Below are 21,819 nucleotides of genomic sequence, written 5' to 3'. Positions count from 1 at the left end.
GAGAGAATGTGTGCAGAGGGAGAGAGAGAGAATCTCAAGCAGACTCCCTGCTGAGCACGGAGCCAGATGCGGGGCTCAGTCTCAGGACCCTGAGATCACGACCTGAGCCCAAATCAAGAGTTGGACACTTAACCTATGGAGCCACCCAGGGGCCCCTGGAGAGTCTATTTTATTTTATTATTATTATTATTATTTTTAAAAAGATTTTATTTATTTATTTGACAGAGAGAGACACAGTGAGAGAGGGAACACAAGCAGGGCGAGTGGGAGAGGGAGAAACAGGCCTCCTGCTGAGCAGGGAGCCCGATGCGGGGCTCGATCCCAGGACCCTGGGATCATGACCTGAGCCGAAGGCAGACGCTTAACTGACTGAGCCACCCAGGAGCCCCCTGGAGAATCTATTTTAAATCCAAACCATTATTTACTGCTTTAATAGGCTGTGCCGGGTACAGTGAAATTTGTTCTCTTTCTCCAAATAAGAGAAGCATGGACACATGACTAAAGCAGGGTAAAATGAGTGGTTACCAGCAGAACTGCGGCAGCCACAACAGTGCTTGGGAACTAAGTAGAATTCTCTTCCACCCACCTAGGTGGTGATACCCTGGTGGGACTTGGTGTTGAAGGAGGCCCTGCCTGCCATATGTCCCATGGACGTTCAGAATCCTGGGGACAAGTAACATCCCATCTTCTCATTTCTTCCCTTTTCTGTAAAACAACCTTGGCGGAGTGTGATTGGAGGTCTAGCTGTTTAGATGCTGTGATAATCAACTGTGTATTTTGAAAACAGGTGAGTAACAAGGTTTGAAAAGTGTACATGCCAATAATGTGGTTTAGTAGAAGACAGGAATTCAAGTTCCAGCTCTACTACCTCAGAAAACAATCAGCTCTCATGAGTCTCAGCCTCCTCATCTGCAAAGTCATCATCCGCACTGCTAACACTTACAGAGTGCTTACCATATTCCAGGCACGGTTCAAGGGGCTTTATGTATTTGAACTCATTTAATCCTTAACAAGCCCATGAGAAGGCACTATGATGAGTCACATTTTCTACCCGAGGAAGCTGAATCCCAGAGAGGTTAAGTAACTTGCCCAACAATAAAGCTACTCCTCAGGGTTGTGAGATCAAATACAAGAATCAATGGGATGACTCGTGATGGAAGGGATCTTTAAGATCATCTAGTCTTAAACTCTGACTGCAAATATGAGGCATCCAGGGTTTGTGAAGGAGCTGGTTAACTGAAGAGTTCAGTGAACTCTTCTAGATCTTCTTCTAGGGGTCTTTTAAAAGAACCTCTTTCCTATTCTGCTTTTCTTTAATTAAGTTTCATATATTCTTTCACTTATATGTATAAAATTCCTGTAGGGTAGAAAAGTGGCAAAGAGTGGTCTTTCCTACTTTTTAAAAAACAGGTTAGAAAACTCAGGATACCTCAAAGTCAGCATGTAGTGTAGCTGGACAGAAAGTCAAGGTCGATTGCATGATAGTGGTAATGATGGCAGGATTAGGACGGCTGTAAAACCATCTCATCCCATCCTGATCCTCTTTAGAGCACAGTGTCAAAGCATCTTTTCTTTTTTTCCCCCATGATTTTATTTATTTATTTATTTATTTATTTATTTATTTATTTATGAGAGAGAAGGAAAGAGAGAGAGTGTGCACACGTGCGCGCACAAGCAGGGGGAGGGCCAGAGGGAGAGAGAACCTGAAGCAGACTCCACACTGAGTGTGGAGCCTGATGCAGGGCTCGATCTCACGACCCTGAGATCCTGACCTGAGCCGAAATCAAGAGTTGGATGCTTAACCACCCAGACGCTCCTTTGCAAAAGATTCTCATGCACATTATCACATTTAATGCTAACTCTACCTTTGAGTATATAACTTAAAATGTTATTAGTTTTAAAATCGAGAATGGCTGAGTCTGAGGTTTAAAAAACACAGACTTTCTGGAGTCAAGATTCCAAATCTCAGTTGTGTTGAGTCAGCCCAAGGTCCTACTAAAAGGATAAAGTGAAGGCCAGGCAGATTAGTTAGTGTGGGGTTGGGCTAGACATCGAGAGCGGAGGCCTTCTCTCTACCAAGAGGACACACACCGGCCCCTCAGTACTTTCTGAAAGACTGGGGGTTAACCTCAACTCTTTCAGCAGAGTCTCAGGTTTATTTGCCAAAATGGATTTTTAAAAACAATGGCTGAATTACCCTACAATCCATTAGTCATCCTATAGAAATCTGATGTTAGAAAAATGTTCGCTTAAGATTTAGTGCGGGAAAAGACTGAACTATGTTCAGCAGTTCTTGGCTGTGGTCCTTTACTCAACAGAAATTTCCTCCTTCAAAATTATCAGTTATTGAATGTAATATAGCTTAATCTTCAGCATTTGTACTTATGGAGGATAGATGAAGCTCCTGACTTTGCACCATGTTTCTTAACTGAGCCCAAATCGCTTTCTTCCTAAAGACAGTATCCTGCTTAAGCTGCTGTGGTAGCCAATTTCCAAGCTGGTCCTTGATAATTCTTGCCTCCTGGTACTCATGCCCTGTGCAGCTCCCTCCCACACTGAATTGGGGTTGGTGACAGTGACAGTATGTGACCTTTGGAGCTGGGGCACAGCAGGCACTGTGGTTCCCACCTTGCTCTCTTGGATGGCTTGCTCTGGAACAAGCCAGCCGCTGTGCTGTGAGAATACATCTGCAGTCCCATGGAGAACTGGGGTCTCCAGCCAATGGCTCGCACTAATCTGCCAGCCATGGAAGTAAACCACCTTAGAACTGCATCGTTCAGCCTCAGCGAACACTTGGCTGACACGTGAATGCAACCCTCGTGGGAAAGTATAAACCCAAACTGCTCAATCATGCTGCTCCCAAATTCCTGGCCCACTGCAATCCTGAGATAATAAATGATTACAGTTGTTTTAAGACACTACGTTCTGGGGTTATTTGTTACAGATATGATACAGTAGATCAAGAATACTGCTGCCAACCTTGAGAGCATGAAACAGCTTACTGTGATTCTCTTATAATCCATAAACCATCGTCATTCCATCACTTACTACAGAGTATGTACTATTACTAATGATCACAGTTGGCCCAAAGGCCAGCAGTTAAATCACTGTATCCTGACTTACACTTGGTTGTTCTGGCATGATTGTTTTGAGAGGTGATTTTTCCAAGCTGATGATAAATATGACAAGGCTGTCTCCATTTCATTATGCTGATTTTATGGACTTTCAGAATTTCCGATTTGATGAAATTATTGGCAATATATGTTTAATACATTTCTCCAATGTTAAGTTAAAAAAAATACTTGCTTAGTTTACTTTTTTTAAATTTTATTATGTTATGTTAATCACCATACATTACGTCATTAGTTTTTGATGTAGTGTTCCATGATTCATTGTTTGCGTATAACACCCAGTGCTCCATTCAATACATGCCCTCTTTAATACCCATCACCAGGCTAACCCATCCCCCCACCCTCCTCCCTCAGTTTGTTTCTCAGAGTCCATAGTCTCTCATGGTTCGTCTCCTCCTCCGATCCCCCCCCACAATGGAATATTATGCAGCCATCAAAAGGAATGAAATCTTGCCATTTGCAACGAAGTGGATGGAACTAGAGGGTATTATGCTGAGCGAAATACGTCAATCAGAGAAAGACATGTATCATATGATCTCACTGATACGAGGAATTCTTAACTCAGGAAACAAACTGAGGGTTGCTGGAGTGGTGGGGGTGGGAGGGATGGGGTGGCTGGGTGCTATGGTGAGCGCTTGGTTTACTTTTGAAAGGCACATTTTGATGTGGCTCTGACTATGGTGGAGAAAGGAACTGTGGAGGACCCAAAGAACAAGGAGAATCTGAAAGAGCTGCAAGAGACCAGTCTCTCTGCTGACATCCACTGCAGTGATTTTCCAAAGGAAGCCATTTTAACAACTCCCCATGGGCCCAAAAGACTTCATTTCCACCAGTGCAAAAATGTAGCAAGATTTTCAGAAAGATAATTTTTAAAAGCTAGGGCACTGGGCGCTGGATCTCAATTCTAAACAGAGAAGAAATGCTACACATGAATTCATGGAATTTGCCTGCTGCCAAAAGTTTGATTTACCCACACTGGTACTATGGGGAAAGTATTTAAGAGGACTGCCAACCACGTGATCCTGCTTCTTAAATTAGACCCATTCTACAGAAAAGGAAAGTTACCTCACACTCCAGAAAGTTTTTAAGACAAGCCAACTCTGGGCCTAGGACTGTGCAGGGAATTGCAGAAAGGTGTATTTATATAACTCCTGATATGTTAGAGACCAAGACACTAACATACCTGAGTGAAAAGTTAAAACCACCACCCAGACATTTGGTGAATAGAATTTCCCCTGGTTCTCTCTTACTCTGAGCTAGTATTTTTAAAAAAATATTTAAATAGGTAGTAAGTACTTGAAATTGGTTTAAAAACTCCAAACTATAGCAAAGAGTATATTAACTAGTAAACCTCCCTCTCATGGCTGAACTCATTCAACGACAACCACTTTTACCAGTTTCATATGGGTCCTGCCAGATAATTCCATGCACATACAAGCACATGCAATCATATACACATATAGGTGTACAGACATACATGTATTGATAGTCTCCTCGATTACCCCTCTTAATATAAGTGATAACACAATATAACTTTCTGTTATTCTGTTTCTTAGTGTTTGTTTTTTTTTTTGGTAATCAATGTATTTTGGAGATTACTTCTTTATCTTTATCATATATTACATTCGCCATCTATATTTGGGTATAATTCTGATCCTTCTATGTTGCTCAATTAATCTAATTATGTACCAACATCAAACTTTGAATTACTATAGCTCTGTAATATGTTTTAATATCTGTCCTGGCTAATTGATACTCCCTCTCCCTGTTTATACTTTTTGAGAATTTTCCTGGCTCTTCTTAAATATTTGATTTTCTATATGAACATAAAGATTGCCTATTTAAGTCCTTACCCCCGCCTCAAATTTCAACTTTTAAAAATTGGAGTCAGAGTGATGTGTCTTGGTTTTAGTTTCACAAATCACACACAGTAGGTACTCAGGTTCAGTCTCCCCATATACTATAATAATATAAAAATACCAATTAGCTTAAACTTTACGTTTATCTAGAATTTTTACTATGTATGAATGTTCATTTTTATCATGTCCTTTAATATTCCTGACCACCTTGGGACTGAGCAGGACATTTATCAGGGCTCTCACATTTCAGATGGAGAGAGAGAGAGGCTCATGGATGTGTCCTTGAGACTGGGACCAGGAGGTAAGGGCCCGGACACTCAGCTCAGGGCTCTCCCCACCATACCAAAGGCAGAGAGCACTGTGAGTCTCCAAGAAATATTTTAAAAACAAAGATGGTTTTCGTTTTATCACAATGCTACATTTCAGGGATGCTGGCAAATTATCAAATTATTATACTTTTAATGAATTTCAAAACTTACAGTAACACCAGCAAGGATACAGTGAAATCTGAACTCTCACAAATTGCTGGCGGGGTGGGGGGGGGGGAGGGCGGCAGTGGGGAGTAAACTGGCACAGCCCCTTTAGAAAGCATTTTGGGCAACACATACCAAGGGTCTTCAAGTGCTTTAGAGGAAGAAGAAAACTGCTACTGGGATTTTTGGAAAACCTTCACTTCCGTCCGCTCATGAACGTCCATCCTTTGCTCAGGCTGGGCCCATTTCCTCACTGTCTTCTGAGGGCCTGTCCACACCTCCCTTCTCCTCCCTTCTCCCTCCCCCGCCACTAGACCCTGAACCTAGGGCTGACAAGGCCTCACTGAAGGCCCCCCGCCCCCTCCCCCACTTCCCAGCCTTCTGCATTCCAATCCCCACATACTACTCCTCCCTTCTCAGTCTGGTAGCTTCTCCCACCTTCTCTGCCACACACCCTGCTGGAGACATGGATTACTTCTTCTAGGTTACATTTCAAAATTAATAAATATTGCTAAAAATGGAAACTTTTTCAAACAAATCATATCCCCTCACTCACCCCATGGAATTTAAGTAACTTTTCCAGAAACAACAACAAAAATAAGAGATTCTTGGAAACAGTTCTCTTAGAATAATAATACACCTTGATTTAGAATGACCAGAAAATATACTCTATAGAAATTAGTTTTAAGACTGCGAAACTTCTCCACAATTAGGCAAATGTTCTCATTTCTTGTTTGAATCTTGCTATGATTTAGAAAAACTATTTTCTTCTCTTAAATTTAAAAAAAAAGTGTTCACTTCTTTCACAGCCAAGCTTAGATATAATTTCTTTGGTAAGTTTTTGCTAACAGTATTGGTAACAAACAATACTTCATATCAGATAACTAGAGAAGACAATTTAAAATTGATTTCATTTTCCTCCAGTGAGCTTGGTTTATTCTTTATTTGAGAAATTTCTGTTGTTCCTATTCTTTTTAGTTCATATTGTATTTTCTCAAAATTAAATCTAATCACTTCAACTGTGTCTAGCCAGCATTCCCACCGTGTGTGACAGTGGTTGCAAGGGCAAATTTGCTATCTATTTCAGCATGATGTTCTTTCTTTGGGTGGATCCAGAAAAATATCATAAATAACCTTCAAATTGTTCCAAAGGATGTCATCACTATTGGCAGAGTTGTGACCGCAACTTCTAGTAACAAACTCAAAAGATGATGCATTGCTCAAAGCACAAAAAGTACTTCTGGAATTTTTGCCAAAATTCCAGCATGTATACCTTTTCCTTTGCCAACTGTGTGAATACTATGATGATGGTTTTGCCATTGAGATACTTTTAAATGATTTAAATAAGGCTAAAATTTTTTGAAAATTTAATATACTCCTATTAAATATTTTTATAAAAAATATTCACTATTCTAATGTCTAATGCCCATCTAGTTGCCAATATAAAGAATGACTCTTACTCTGTGCACTTTCCATCTAGACCTACACTTGACAAATACATATATAACTTGACAAATCATAGGAGTTGGCTACCATGTGCAACTATTGTGGGTACTGTGTTAATTTGTGAGTATATCCAGAACCTTCACTTAGTACATGAAGAAAAGGGCTGGATGAGTTACTCTGCCCTTTGTCTTACTTAAAAGCTTCTCTAGCTCAAACCCTCCCCTTTCTTCTACTCAAGCAGTGTCCATCTAAGACTCTGGTGGCAGCATAATCCTCAGACCTTTATAGCATTCAACAGCAAGTGCCTTCTTTGGGGGTTGGGAGGAGTGTAGAATATATATGAAATTTATATATAAAATTTATACAAAATTTTGCAATTTTAACCATCTTTAAATGTATAATTCAGAGGCATTAATTGCATCCACAATATTGTGCAACTACCTTCCCCCCAAATTTTTAAGCTTTTCAAACAAATGCTCTATACCTGTTAAACAATAATTCTCCCTCTTCCTTGCCCCTGGAAACTTCTTACTTGCTGTCTCTATGAATTTGGCTATTCTAGATATTTCACATAAGTGAAACCATACAGCATTTGTCCTTTTGTGACTGGCTCATATCACTTAGCATAATGTCTTCAAGGTTCATCCATATCGTAGAGTGGGGCAGAACTTCATTCCTTTATATGGCTGTATGTACAGACCGCATTTTGTTTATCAGTTCATTAGCCCTTGACTTTTGCTGAAGGCGCAGTGTGGAGAAGTGGGGTCTGAGTGGTGCTTGTTATAGGAGGTTCCCTGTACAGTGTACTGCCCCACGCAATGCACTGCCACCGGAGATTCTCGATTACTCCAGCTGTTGTGTTCCCCTTTGTCTCTGAATTCCTGAAGCACCTGCAGTCAGTGAACTTTAACATTTATCTCCAGTGAGTTCCTGTTGTTTGCCCTCCCCACAATTAAACTCCGAACTCCCTTCCTGTCTTCAGGTGTCTGTGCTGGTGGTTCCAGGGAAGGAAACAAGGAGCAGCTCTCAGGGTGCCAGGGACTGTGTCAGGTGGTGGGGGGCTCAGGAAGAGCCACGGTTTTCCTTCCTCTTCTCTCCAGTGTCTCACATGGCACTAACCACATACCAGGCATTCAAAATAGCTGCTGATTGATTCCTTGGAGAACGACTTCTTCCCAATAAAATAAGTGAAATGCTCATGACCTTCATTCTTCCTTGCCCATCAGGGGAACGGACTTTGTTGGCCAGTGAGAAGAAGTGAACCCTCAGTAACAAGAGAGAGGCCTCAGAGAATCTGGTTTCCTGATGATACATGGGGCAGGGGCTTTCTTCTCTTTTTCTTTCCCTTTCCTTATTTCCATCTGCCTACGGAGCAGAGTCACCATCCTTCCAGCCGACAGTGTACATCAGGACACATGTCTGGGCACTAATTTCCCTTTGTTACCATCCTGAGAATTCTTCTGTTTTTCCAAAGGAAAGCAGAATCAGCCTCTCTGTGATGTCTGCTTGAATTCTCCTACAGCTAGAAAACATGTAAAGCACTATCTTCAAACTGCAGCTGTCCAGTGATTTTACTTGGCCATATAGCACAAAATACTCTATGCTGGGAAATGTATTTCTTAATGATGCGAGAGAGAAGCTCCTCACTGAGAATGCAGACAACTACCATCTGTACTGGAACTGACGTATTTCATGGCAGTGCATGAGGTTGTTACCTAAGGAGAAAACAGTTCTTCCAAACTGGAAAACACGATGTCTAGACTCTTCCTCACTGAAGGCCACGCATAAAAATGTGTCTGAAACTACACAGGAGCACGTCACTAAGAAAGATACTTCTAGCAGAAAAACTACTTTGTGTCTCGGAGAACACATAAGCATCTAGCAAATAGACATGTCTTAATATCCAAATAATTCTGTTATCTTGGGTTCCTCAAATCTTGTTGTCCAAGTGGTTATTTATGGTGCCTAAAGTCTTTCAGATGAAAGCTTTCTGAATGAATAGTGATGATTCAGTGCCACCTCTACCACAGTGTGGTTTCATATTTATAACTATTGTCATTTAAAAACATCTATTAACTATCAACTTTAGTCCTCATTTAAAGTTTTGTTTGATAGCTCATAAAATAGCCACATTGACTAAAACCTGACTTCGTCAAGTACCATTACAAACAATAATTTTCTAGAACAAGGCTACTTCCAGAGCCCAACAGTTGGCTATTGTTCTCCCAGATAAAACAAAAACAAAAACAAAAACATATGCAAAAAAAATAACTTGCTATCAAGAGGAATTATGAAAACAAGATTGGTTTCTGTGATAAAATAAAACTGTGTGAATTGAATGTTTTATAAATATTATCTAATTTCCTAAATACCACTCCACAAAATGATCGAAGAGTGATGATAAGAGATCAGCTTTGGAGCCTTGCAACCAATAGCAAAGTTCCTTCTACTGGTTGAGTATGTGGAGTTTGTTCTCGGTGCTGAAATGCCGAGTGTAAACAAAGGTCAATCAAGGCAACGGGTGCATGTTAGCGCCAATTATGGTTTCAGCATGATGCTAGGAGCTGAGCTTCATACTTTTCCCAATATGCTAAGATTCGACAGTGTGTTTGGTACATAACTCCCCACTGAACATATTCATTTTAAAACAGATACTGCTCATGATGTAGCTTATTTTGCTTTAGATTATAGAGGAATCAATGATAAATGCTGGATGGTAATATTGAACCAACCACATCATTCTTTTTTGCTGCCCTGTAGTGATCTATAAGCTGTTTAATCATAGGAGTGGAAGGTCCATTTATACAGGGCACACCAAGTTCAGGGGACCTAAAGCTGATTAAGGAGATTAAAATTGGAAACTTTGTCCATTGGAAACTTGTTCTCTCTTAAGACCATCATTCTGTCCATCTGATCAACCATTCTTCCATCTTTTATGTTGAACTCCAAATAAGCCAAAAAACACTGTACTTCGCTAAGGGAGATGCTAAGATGGTTAAAACATGGGTCACTGGTCTACCTGAGGATAGGTCCTCATTAGGTTTGGATCAGACCAGGAAATAAAAAGTATCTTAGAGAAAGTGGGTCAAAGTTTAGGATTTGACTCAAAAGGAGAAAACAGTTCTGAGAAAAGTCAAGGAAATAAGAAAGAGATGGGATCTGGACTCCCACAGTGCCCTGTATCACCAGGAACTCCCTGGGCCTACATTTACCTGTTTCTTTTCTAGAGAAAGGGTTTTTTCATCTAGACTTTGCCTCTAAGAGGAGGATGGGCACTCCAAAGCTGTCGCAAGGTTAAAGTGGAGATAGTGACAAAATTTTCCCAAGCAAGTATGTAAGAAACACTGTTACTAAAATTAGGAAGGACTTCAGAGAGTTTGTTCATATGACATTATATTTTTCTTTCCACTGAGGAGAAATAAAGAAGAATATTCAAATTTAGGTTGGAAGAAAACTGTGTGACTATCGGATGCTGGAATAACCTGAGAATAGAGATGTCAAGTTAAATTCTTAGGAGATTTTTGGAAACCATAAATTCTCATTTGTCTTGAATAACTTAAAGATCCTGCTAAAATGGACCAAGAGAATGAACCAAAGATCATACTACTGACTACCTTAAAGTATCATCACCAAACAATTTTGTTGAATTATGAATCCTCTTGCCTAGGTAGATGAAATATTAAATTGTCTCATGCGTAAAAAATAAGAGGACAATGACTGTCCACTAACAGAAGTTTAGGAATCAGTAAAAGTTGGAGTAGGAAACATTTGTGGGGAAGGGTCTTTCCCTGACCCACAAGCTGGAAACTTATAATTAAAGTCCATTTGCAATGTACTACATCTTTCATTCTTTCCTTACAACCTAAAGCTTCCAACTTCTCGAAACTCCCGTTCCTGGAAAAGCTTTTGGCAGTCACTTTTGCAACCCACAATTTCTGTGGCTTTTCATCTGTTCACTGTATACTCTTTCGGCATCTAAGCCTCACTGCCCATATGTGGTCAGTGATGCCACCGCCACTGGAAGTAAAACAGTCCTCAGCATGGGCCTGTTTGCCCACACAAGGGCAGAAATGTGGGGCAGGAAAGGAGCCAAGCATTCATGGATCTCAAGATATTGTGAAACTATAGAGTTACACATTTTATACATGTGGAAGTGGACACGGAGACATTAGAGGGGATTCTCTAAAGGCTACGAAGACGGCCAATCAATGGGTTTGGGTCTCCATCCCACACTCAGAGGTCAGGTTGAGACTCCTTTTCCAATTCTTAGTAAAAAGGCCTTCTTCTTTACTTTTGAATTCTATTAGGATAATAATGATTTTAAAAAGAAAGCATTCTTTGCATTTTTTGGGAGCATGTTTTATATTTTAGCACTGTGCTAGGAGCTTTCAAGTGTTATTGCTAAATATTTACTAAAAATTGCTAATTTTTACAAGTGATTACACTGTAGGCTCCAGCAAGGCATCAGACTCAAAACTCTTGAGAAGCCATCAAAGACAGTAGAATGTTAAATAATGCAAAGAGTATCAGTGAAATTTTTGGTTCATTTAAGACCATCTTTGTATATCTATTTATTTAGGATACTAATAATGGTACCGCCTTCTAGGTTGTTGTAATGATACACATTTAAAACCCTTAGAAAGCTTTAAAAGGGGCCCTATATACAGGTGTGTTTGCATGTACACGCACATACACGCACTCACACAAATAAGTTATAACTATCTAAAAGACTGTGTGTGTGTGTGTGTGTGTGTGTGTGTGTATTTTTTCTCCTTTTAATAAAAGTGCCAACTTAATGCAAATACCACACCCACGTCTCTGGCGCTGACTTTCTAACAGCAGTCCCACCTGTAACGCTTCCCGGAAAAGCATGTCGGTCCCATGACTGACGAAATCACGCGACTACGTCTGACACACTCCTGCGACACCTTTCACCTTGACGGAACACAAGGAGCTCCAAGTCAATCTTTAGGAGTATAAATGACGCCGCCCGAGTCTGTTGGAATATATACCTCCAGGCTTGGGAGGACCACGGCCAAGCAGCCTAGAAGTTCTTTCCTTTGCTTACAATAGTTTGTGAACTATGGTACTGAGATGTGTGTGATCGTAAGTTGTTTTAAATGCTTCCACACCACTGCAAGCACAATCATGAAATCGAAAAACACTCCTCTACCACTGTATAGAACAGAAGAAGAGCAGTTCTTTGCAAAGCTTGCTTAAGTGAGATATTTGAGTGTTTAAAACCTTCTTCAAAAACTGTATCAATCATGTCATGCTCTCTTAGCACAACACTGACTTCCTTATTAGCAAATTCACTCTGAGTATTAAGGTCACCCTCGGTGGTGATAGCCGGTAGCCCGTTCCATGGCCAATGAACTCCTAGAAAATGAGTTCAAAACGACACATCATTTTGTCCCACACTCTTAAAACTTAGCTCTTTAGGATCTCTCTTTAGAAATATGAAACCCCTCAAAACCACTACCACAAATAACCCACATTTTAAATAACTACCAAGCCACCTGCTTTTCTCCAGAAAACACCATAAGCCTCACAAATTAGTAAAACTATGTAAAGCCTACAAAGTCTCTATCTTTGTGATGAGGTTTACTGATTTTGTTTGAGACTCTATTTCTCCTTTTCTGAGAAATGAAAAGTCCCCACCACAGATTCAGTTCAAGGCACAGACTTATTTGAAAAAAAAAAAAAAAAATCTCATAACAGAAGTGGATGCCAAAGAACACTTCTTTGTCACTTTGGTCTTGACTTGGCATCGTGTTTCAGGTGGTATTCATTTGGAATAGAGAGATCGATGACATAACATGTCCAGTCCTCCTCTATAAGTGGCTTTACTCGAAGTGGGTAAGGGCAGACAAATATAAATTCATCTGTCCATAGGCAACCAAAAACATACCAACTCATCTTGGAGTAATTTAACCAATAGGATGATTTAGAGGACAGTGCAGTGGCACCATTTTTGGAAGGTAAAAGCTTAGCAGAAGGAACATAAATCAAAGGTGACTGGCAGGTAAGGGATATATGCAGCCATCAGCCAAACCATGTGCACACTGGCACAGATTCAATAAGATCATTTATAACATTTTCAAGGCAGGAGTACACAAAAGGGGGTCTGGTGCTAACTAAATCCACAGATAGCTTACATGCCACTGAAATAAACACTTCCAGATGCGGTGTACAAAAACCTTTCACAGAAAGAAATGTTTTCTTTCATAAATCTGAAGGAGGGGCTCTTAGTGAGGAAGGGCAGAAAGTCTGAAATCGAGACTGAGCCGCTTCTGGCCTGCAAGTGCTTGCTGAGGTGGGGCAGTTGTGTGGGCAAGGCTGGGCTGCACACAGCGGGCCTCCACCGAGAGGCATCACCGCGACTTCTGTGCAACTAGGGAAAGCACGCGAACAGCGTATCACTCCATCGGTCCTCAAAAATCTGGTGTCGGAGTCAGTGTTGCTCTCCATCCTTATAATTTCTTTTTTTGGGGGGAATGTGTGGTGGTAGAGATGATGGGTTCACACAAAGATGAAAACTGCTAATCAAAGTTTAGAAAAATGATGCTTTGCAACTTACACTAGCACAAAGCTATTGCAGGCATGGCTTTCATGATGAAAACATTTTTGAAATCTGGTTATAGTCATCCTTCAGGAATGCATGACCGAATTCATTAATGGCTTAGAAAGTCAATTTGTTCATAAAAAAGGCATAATAATGTGCGGGACTTCCTGGTTATAACACTCCCAGAAGTTCAAACAGAAAGCTAGAATGTCTTTTTTATTTTATTTTTTCTTTAAGTTCAGGTGATCTATGCATTGAGCTCCCCACCCACCCTCCAGAAGGCCCCTTGAAATTAGTTTCCTTGTTGAATCTTTAAACTTAATGCAAATTCTTTGTAAGCAACTGAGCACTTATTCCTGAGAATATTTTTGTCTGTTTTATGCACTGACCTAAGTTATAAACGTGTCATCTTTTATTCTTCTTTCATTTGGGGTCTTGTTCTACTTATTCTTGATGCCAAATACCTCTTGAATAGATTCTATCTTCTCTGGTGTTAATGTTCTGCCTTAGCAGAGACTTCTCTGGCTTCTTGCTTACAATACCTAGTTGGCCTCTGTGCCTATTCTACCCCCTAACCCTAGTCCCTCCTCTACATCATCATCTGAGTTACTTTTCTACTATATGGATCTGTTCATATCAACCCCTTGCTCCCAAACTCTCAAATAGTCCCTTGGTGACCGTATCAGTTGTTAAAAAGAAATTTTCCAAACAAATCTTCCTCAGGACCCAATGTATATCAGAGATAAAAATTCATCTGTATTACTTAGAGAAAATGCCTTCTTCCTTGCACAATGTCTGCACAATAATCTGGGATTTCTGCAGAGCACGGTTAGGTAAGTATTGGCCTATATCATAAAGTCTAGCTAAACTGGCTTGGAATTCAAAGTCCTCAAACTGTCATCACCCCATCTTTGAGGCTTCATCTCCCTTCAAGGTACTCCAGACTCGGTTCCTCAACTCTGCCTAAACAGTCAGACTGCTTTCATACATCTAGCCTCCCCCCATACCCTATTTTATTCCTGCTCTTTAAAAAAAAAAAGAAAAGATTTTATTTACTCATTTGAGAGAGAGTACAAGCGGGGAGGTGGGGCGGCCAAGGGAGAGGGAGAAGCAGACTCCCCACTGAGCAGGGAGCCCAATGCGGGACTCGATCCCAGGACCCCGAGATCATGACCTGAGCTGAGGCAGACGCTTAACCGACCGAGCCACCCAGGCGCCCCCCTGCTCTTTTTTCTGCCTGAATTATCTTTTCAAAATTCTTACTAATTTCTCTTAGCTCTGTTTCATAAGCTTGGTTCAAAGGTTAATGGCCCCACAAAGCTTCCCTAACTTCCTCAGGCAGATTGTGCTCTCCTTCTCTGTACCTGAAGCACTTTGTCCAAACTTCCAGTTGCAACACCAGTCACATGCACATCTCCTTCGCTGTGTTGGAACACCCAGTTACCTCCATGTTCCATACCCCCACTTCAACAGATTTCTAACACAAAACTTGGGAAGTGTTTATTGAATTAATAAATGGAGCTATCAGAGCTGTAGGGGTCTGAGAACATGTTAACACTGGTTCTTCTACTTCTCAATGGTGAGTAGTTCAATTGTACAAATATGGATTTTGCCAAATGGACTGTTTTTACTTTGTCCAAACTCAGAAGGCAAGTGCTGTCCTACGTATGTGAAGTATGCTGTCACCCTAGCAGGAAGGCACGTGCTTTGAATTGGTTTTCCAGCAGTGGTGGGTGACAGATGGACTCGTACTAGTACAGAGTCTTGTCTTACCTCCTTATTCTTTTTTTTTTTAACTTTAACCATTTGTGAGCTGGTTGTGAGTGAAAGATATTGCTTGCCATCGAAAACTGAGGGTATTTTACCCACATGAGGATCAACCCCTATTACACTGTTTTCTTCAGACAGTGATTCAGAGAAAAGCACAGTAGAGCCCAGGCTAGTTTTCTCTTCTCTTCTCTTCTTCTCTTCTCCTTCTCTTCTCTCTCTCTCTCTCTTTAAAACACTGAAGGCTTGCTTGGATGAGGAGTGCTTGTCAGCTATAACTTACTTATTAGGCTCTTACCTAATTAGTCTAGAATACAGGAATAGGTGTTTTAGGTTAGATCAGGAATGAAGAATTAAATCAGAGCCAAAAACGTAGTTTCTAACTTCTCTACTGGAAACTATAAAATCTGCACAAGTGTTTGAATTGGAATTGACAGGAACCTGTAGGCCAGGCTGTGAACTTCTGGAGCCAGAGAGTCAACTCAAATACTCCCTCCCTGGTATTTCCATCAGGGGCACAGCTGCCCAACTGTCACCTTGAATGCACCTGGGCAAATTCAGAGCCTGACACTGGGCTCTGCCCTCATGACCTCTGCCAACTAATCAGCCAAAATATTTCCAGATCTGGAGAGCCTACTCCACATTTTGGGTATATGCCCAGAACTGCAAGTGCACTCCAATCAGGTGGGAGAGCCTATCCAGGTGCCAGGGCAAGAATTAACATCTGACTGACATATGGGCCGTGAATTTTCTCTTCTCACAGCTTGGGGTCATGCAGAGGCAGTGTGTGGGGGTGGAATATTTGATCTGTGCATACTTAGCCTAGGGGATTTGGTTTAAATCAAATTATAATTAAAATACCAGTTAGGAAAACAAGGCATAATTATTTTTTTCCTGCATATTTTTTCTACCTTGGATATAACCTTAAATACACGTTGGGTACAATAAAAGCTAGGTATCAGTTTCGTTTTGGGAAGGTGTAAATTTTCCACTTAAAACAATCCACTTATTATGTTGTGGGATTAACTCTGCAACTACATCAGTAAATTAAATGACAGATCAATGATTATATTTGTGAGACTAAAGTCTGTAATACTATTTAAGGAATCATCAAAAAGTAAATCATCTCCAGTTCAACAGGCTCTCTTCATGGCTGTGGGAGGGGATTTTTGTCACACTATCAATAAAACAGTACACAAATGTTTCACTTAAACAAAACACACTTATGAATGTTAGATGTTTCTGGCAATGGCCAATAAGCAATGTGTTTTAATAAAACCAATGTGCTCTTTTCTAATATTCACACCCAGTCAGATATAAAATATTAATTGAAAATCTAAATAACATTTTTGCTAGGTGAACATGAACAACTTAATTTACTGAAGCTGTACGTCTAACTCAATATATATAATCTTCTTATGTATTCACAGACTTAAAAGAAGATTCTTGCCATTTTTAGAGTATAATTTTTAAGTTTAGAAATATCTGAGCTGAGGTTAGTTCCTCCCAACTAATCCTTTTGCTGCTTTCATGAATTTATGAGTTAAAAGAATCCTGTGATTTTTTTTAAAAGAAAGAATAATTTCCTTTTGGGAGTCACGCTAAATATTTTCCCACTCTCTCTCCACTCCCTCAGAAGACTGCAAAAACCTAGAAACTACAATAACACATTCAAATCTCAAGATCTGGTCCTTTTAGAATATTCTGCTCAAAGAGTTTCTCTTTGTTGTCAATTATTCCTCTTTTTTTTTTTTTTAAAGATTTTATTTATTTTTTGACAGAGAGAGAGACAGCGAGAGAGGGAACACAAGCAGGGGCAGTGGGAGAGGGAGCAGCAGGTTTCCTGCGGAGCAGGGAGCCCGATGCGGGGCTCGATCCCAGGACCCTGGGATCATGACCTGAGCTGAAGGCAGACGCTTAACGACTGAGCCACCCAGGAGCCCCGATTATTCCTCTTTTCTTGCATTCATGTTTGAATTTTTCCCCCATTATCCAAGATACAGCCTGCCTTTTACAATAAATAGAGATGCATTAACTTCTTGAACTACTTCAATTTTTGAAAGTCTTTGAAGGACACGAACTTGGAGAAAATACACAGGGCTGGTTAGGGCTCTCACCTTTCATTTCTACTTTGAACATGTCCCCCCGCCCCGTTAGAGAATACTGGTTTTCTCCTTTTCAAGCTGTGTTCCTGAAAACTCTAGTAGGATTCTTTGAAGGATTTCCAGGAGCCTCATAATGTTTGATTTGAACGTCCATTTACGATTTCTGCGCTACTCAAAATAAAGTTCTGTCATCTCATGTTTTATATTTGAACTTCTTGTAAATGTTTTGTTGATTAGCAAGTCATGTCCTGGAATTTGGGCTTCTTAGTTTTATTTTTTGATATTTAAAGCAGACCAGATAAAATATTCCATATACAGCTGTGCAAGTTTGAGTACATCACTTTAGAATCTATACCGCGTGCTGAACCAAATTCGAGGTCTTTACTGCTGACATAGAAGTGAAGGCAGAAAAAAGCAACATGTGTTTGAATAATAACTATTTACTGCAGAGACAAACTAGTTGTTAATGATAGCAGAATTTTCAAATTGGAACTGGACAAGTCCTTATAGACAAATTCGCTGGCTGCCCCAACTTAAGGTATTGCTGTAGACAGAGGGGTTCAAATGAGAGAAGATCTTGTTTTACTTCTCCTCCCTTTCTGTCTGATGATTAAAAAAATTAACTGAACAGCTTTTACAATATAATGGGACTGTGCCACCTCTATCTGGCGATACAGAATTATGATGCTATGCTTACAATAGCAGAAACAGTTTCATTAATGAAGTTCACCAAATGAGGATTCAATGGGCAAAGCAAAATAAATTTGACCCTGAAACTTTAAGTAAATATTTGTCAGAGAAGGGTCGTCAGGTGACCGAGATTTTCTTTATGACATTGAGACATTAAAAAATATTTTCCAGAAATCCATGAAGAATTACCCTGGATTAGAAATCCATATATTAATCTTCTTTAAACATTACCAGTTTAAAAGTGTGAGTACTTGTTAGGTATTGTTAATGAAATAACTTTTTTATTTTATTTTATTATGTTATGTTAGTTACCATACATCATTAGTTTTTGATGTAATGAAATAACTTTTAAGCAAAAAATTCTAACTATTTTTCTTTTGGGCCAAGACTATTACAGGCCTGTGTAGAACATCAGTAAAAATTGCTAGGATATAATATTAGAATGTCACCTGTAACTTTGTTTTTGAAACACCTTCACTTTTCTTAATGAATGAGATTTTAAGAGTGGATTTTTTAGATATACAGATTTTTTGAAATATCTTATGAAGAAGCCCTTTTCTAATGGAACATCTTTTTTTTTTTTTTTTAAAGATTTTATTTATTTATTTGACAGATAGATACATAGCGAGAGAGGGAACACAAGCAGGGGGAGTGGGAGAGGGAGAAGCAGGTTTCCTGCCGAGCAGGGAGCCCGATGCGGGGCTCGATCCCAGGACCCTGGGATCATGACCTGAGCCGAAGGCAGACACTTAAGGACTGAGCCACCCAGGCGCCCCTCTAGTGGAACATCTTTTAATACCTCTTGGAACACTTGTCTTCTATACAATGTAGTTTAGAAAATATGATCTCATATTTTCAGGATAAGACCACTTAAAGAGTTAAGAACAGAGACCATTCTGCAAAGAGGAAGTTTAATGAGTAGGATTTGTGAGAATTCACTGAAGCTCATGGTCCCAGGGAACCACAGACTATTCCTGTCCACAGATAGAGTTCTAGTACCTACTATGTAACTTTAAGCTAGCTACTTAATTTTTCTCTAAATCTCAGTTTTCCTATCTAGCGGGGATAATTAACACTCATCTTGCTGTGTCTTGAGCAAGTGAAAAGTTTCTTCTGAAATAGTACATAAATTATCTGGTCAACGAACACTTGCTTCATATTCTAATGATTTTCTCTGCCAAACTCTTCCAACGACTTTATTCCTACATTTCAAACATTCTCTCACTAACTAATCCTAAACTGAACATTGTGTTAGTTGAACCATATAAAATTTCTGATAGTCAACTGTTTTTCACCTAGAGAAACTGCAATTTCATATAATTTGACATAATGAATTTCGTCACTGGAATCCCCCCGCCCTATTTCAAAATTAAAAACCACTACATTAAAAGTTTCACAGTGTATTCTAGAGAACACGGACTTTTAGTTTATTCTTATATGATAAATATGATAAATATGTTACTTTATTTCTCAGAATCAGTAGCCCACAACTATAAAAAGGTATGTGGCTCCAAGGATAGATTTCACTTCCAAAAAATTTATTGAGAAGATTTTTGCTTCTAGTCAAAAACACAAATATTTAAGACTTCTTACCCAATTTATCCTTGGTATTTACATTTGGAAATTATTCTAATATTTTGTGACATTTCATTTTCCAGGTTGAACAAATAAAATGCTGACAAATCTAATATAATCATGATGTAAGAATTATGCACGAACGTCTAGATCAAAATAGTCAAAGCAATCTGCTATGCCGCTTTTGTTTTTCAAAGCCTAATGTGAGGAATTTCTAAAGGCAAGTTCACATTTTCCATACCTCTCTGTCTGTTTCCAACAGTCTTCAAGAACCAAGGATATGAGAGCATCCCTAGCACCCATAAGAGATCTCCCCACATCGAAGTCAGTGGCCAGAGTGGAGGGGCAGTCGACTGAGAGGGAGAGGTTAGATTCCAGGGTCAGCCCTGTTGCTCACTCACAAGGTGCCTTTGGGTGACTGCAAAGTTTCTCTGAGGCTGAGACTCACTGGCTTTCACAAGTCTTAGCCAGCTTTAAAATACTGTGTAAGACTGATGAATCATAGACCTGTACCTCTGAAACAAATAGTACATTATATGTTAAAAAAAAAAAAAAAAAAGAAGAAGATAGCAGGAAGGGAAAAATGAAGCGAGGGAAATCAGAGGGAGAGATGAACCATGAAAGACTGTGGACTCTGAGAAACAAACTGAGGGGTTTAGAGGGGATGGGGGAGTGGGGATGGGTTAGCCCGGTGATGGGTATTAAAGAGGGCACATAACTGAATGGAGCACTGGGTGTTATAGGCAAACAATGATTCATGGAACACTACATCAAAAAATAAATAAATTAATAAATTAAAAAAAATAAAATGTATTAAGAGAAAAAAAATACTGTGATTCTGTCTGACAATTTAAGGCAGCTGAATGGATACTGAAGCACAACTTGCTTCTAGGGATGCACTGAAGGTATTATATAGGTTAATGACCATGCTTAAATAAGCAACTTTATTGTCTCGCTATTCTAGTTCAATAGAAAGTCACCTGATAACATGCAAGCTCACAGGGGTTAACAAAGTTTTCTAGGTGAGTATCACTCAGGAGAAACTAAAATAGATTTAGGCATTACACACTGGATTATGTCATCTCACCCAGTGAACAGTTTCCTTTTTCTGGCTTTCAAAATTATACACCTGATTTTATATCAGCCATTTAGAGCACTTCCCATTGAGAGCTGGGATTGAGCTTCAGAGTAAGTAACCATGGGCACCACCCACTGCTTGTAAACAGTGAGGATCTAGATAAAACACATGTCTGACCTTCTTCTGTATGATAAACTATCAGTACACTGGGTTACTCTTTGGAGTATTTTCCCTAAAAAACATTTCATTCACAAAAATTTTATATGCTTTTTCCTTCTAAACATACACAAGTAAATTCCAAGAATATTTTTTAAAAAACCATTACCAAAGCATTTCAATTTTTAGGCTGAGAGAAGAAAATACTCTTCAAACAATTAAATACCAATTAATTTTCTGATAGGACAATTCATTTAAATCTTTTGCTATACCTTTTATTGGGGGGCCCTGATACCCTTCTTAAATTAAGTTTTATTTACCCTTCACTATTCTATATTTTCTTAATTTTCTAACATACCAGTGCTACTTTCAGTAAATGAAAAAACTAATAAGAAATTAAGAAGTCAGTAAAATGAAAAAAAATTTAAAAATTGAGGCATGAACAGACACTTCTTCAAAGAAGACATATAAATGGCTGACACATGAAAAAATGTTCAACATCACTAGCCATCAGGGAAATGCAAATCAAAACCACAATGAGATACCACCTTACACCAGTTAGAATGGCAAAAATTAACGAGACAGGAAACAACAAGTATTGGTGAGGATGTGGAGAAAGGGGAACCCTGTTACACTGTTGGTGGGAATGCAAGCTGGTACAGCCACTCTGGAAAACAGTATGGAGGTTCCTCAAGATGTTAAAAATAGAGCTATCCTACGGCCCAGCAACTGCACTACTAGGTATTTACTGCAAAGATACAGATGTAGTGAAAAGAAGGGACACATGCACCCCAATGTTCATAGCAGCAATGTCCACAATAGTAGCAATGTCCATATCTGTGGAAGGAGCCGAGATGCCCTTCAACAGATGAATGGATAAAGAAGATGTGGTCTATATATACAATGGAATATTACTCAGCCATCAGAAAGGACGAATACCCAACTTTTACATCAACATGGATGGGATTGGAGGA

The 21,819-nt window shown here is 39.5% G+C and overlaps 1 protein-coding gene across 7 annotated transcripts in view; it reads right to left on the bottom strand.

The window, feature by feature from the left end:
• The window catches only part of SUPT3H (SPT3 homolog, SAGA and STAGA complex component), a 542,786-nt gene that overhangs the window by 54,805 nt on the left and 466,162 nt on the right, over window positions 1–21,819 (bottom strand). The window lies entirely within an intron of this gene.

This window comes from Phoca vitulina, unplaced genomic scaffold (assembly GCF_004348235.1).
Source record: "Phoca vitulina isolate PV1807 unplaced genomic scaffold, GSC_HSeal_1.0 scaffold11, whole genome shotgun sequence".
Classification (NCBI taxonomy): Eukaryota; Metazoa; Chordata; class Mammalia; order Carnivora; family Phocidae; genus Phoca; species Phoca vitulina.
This window is presented reverse-complemented; position numbering and strand designations above follow the sequence as displayed.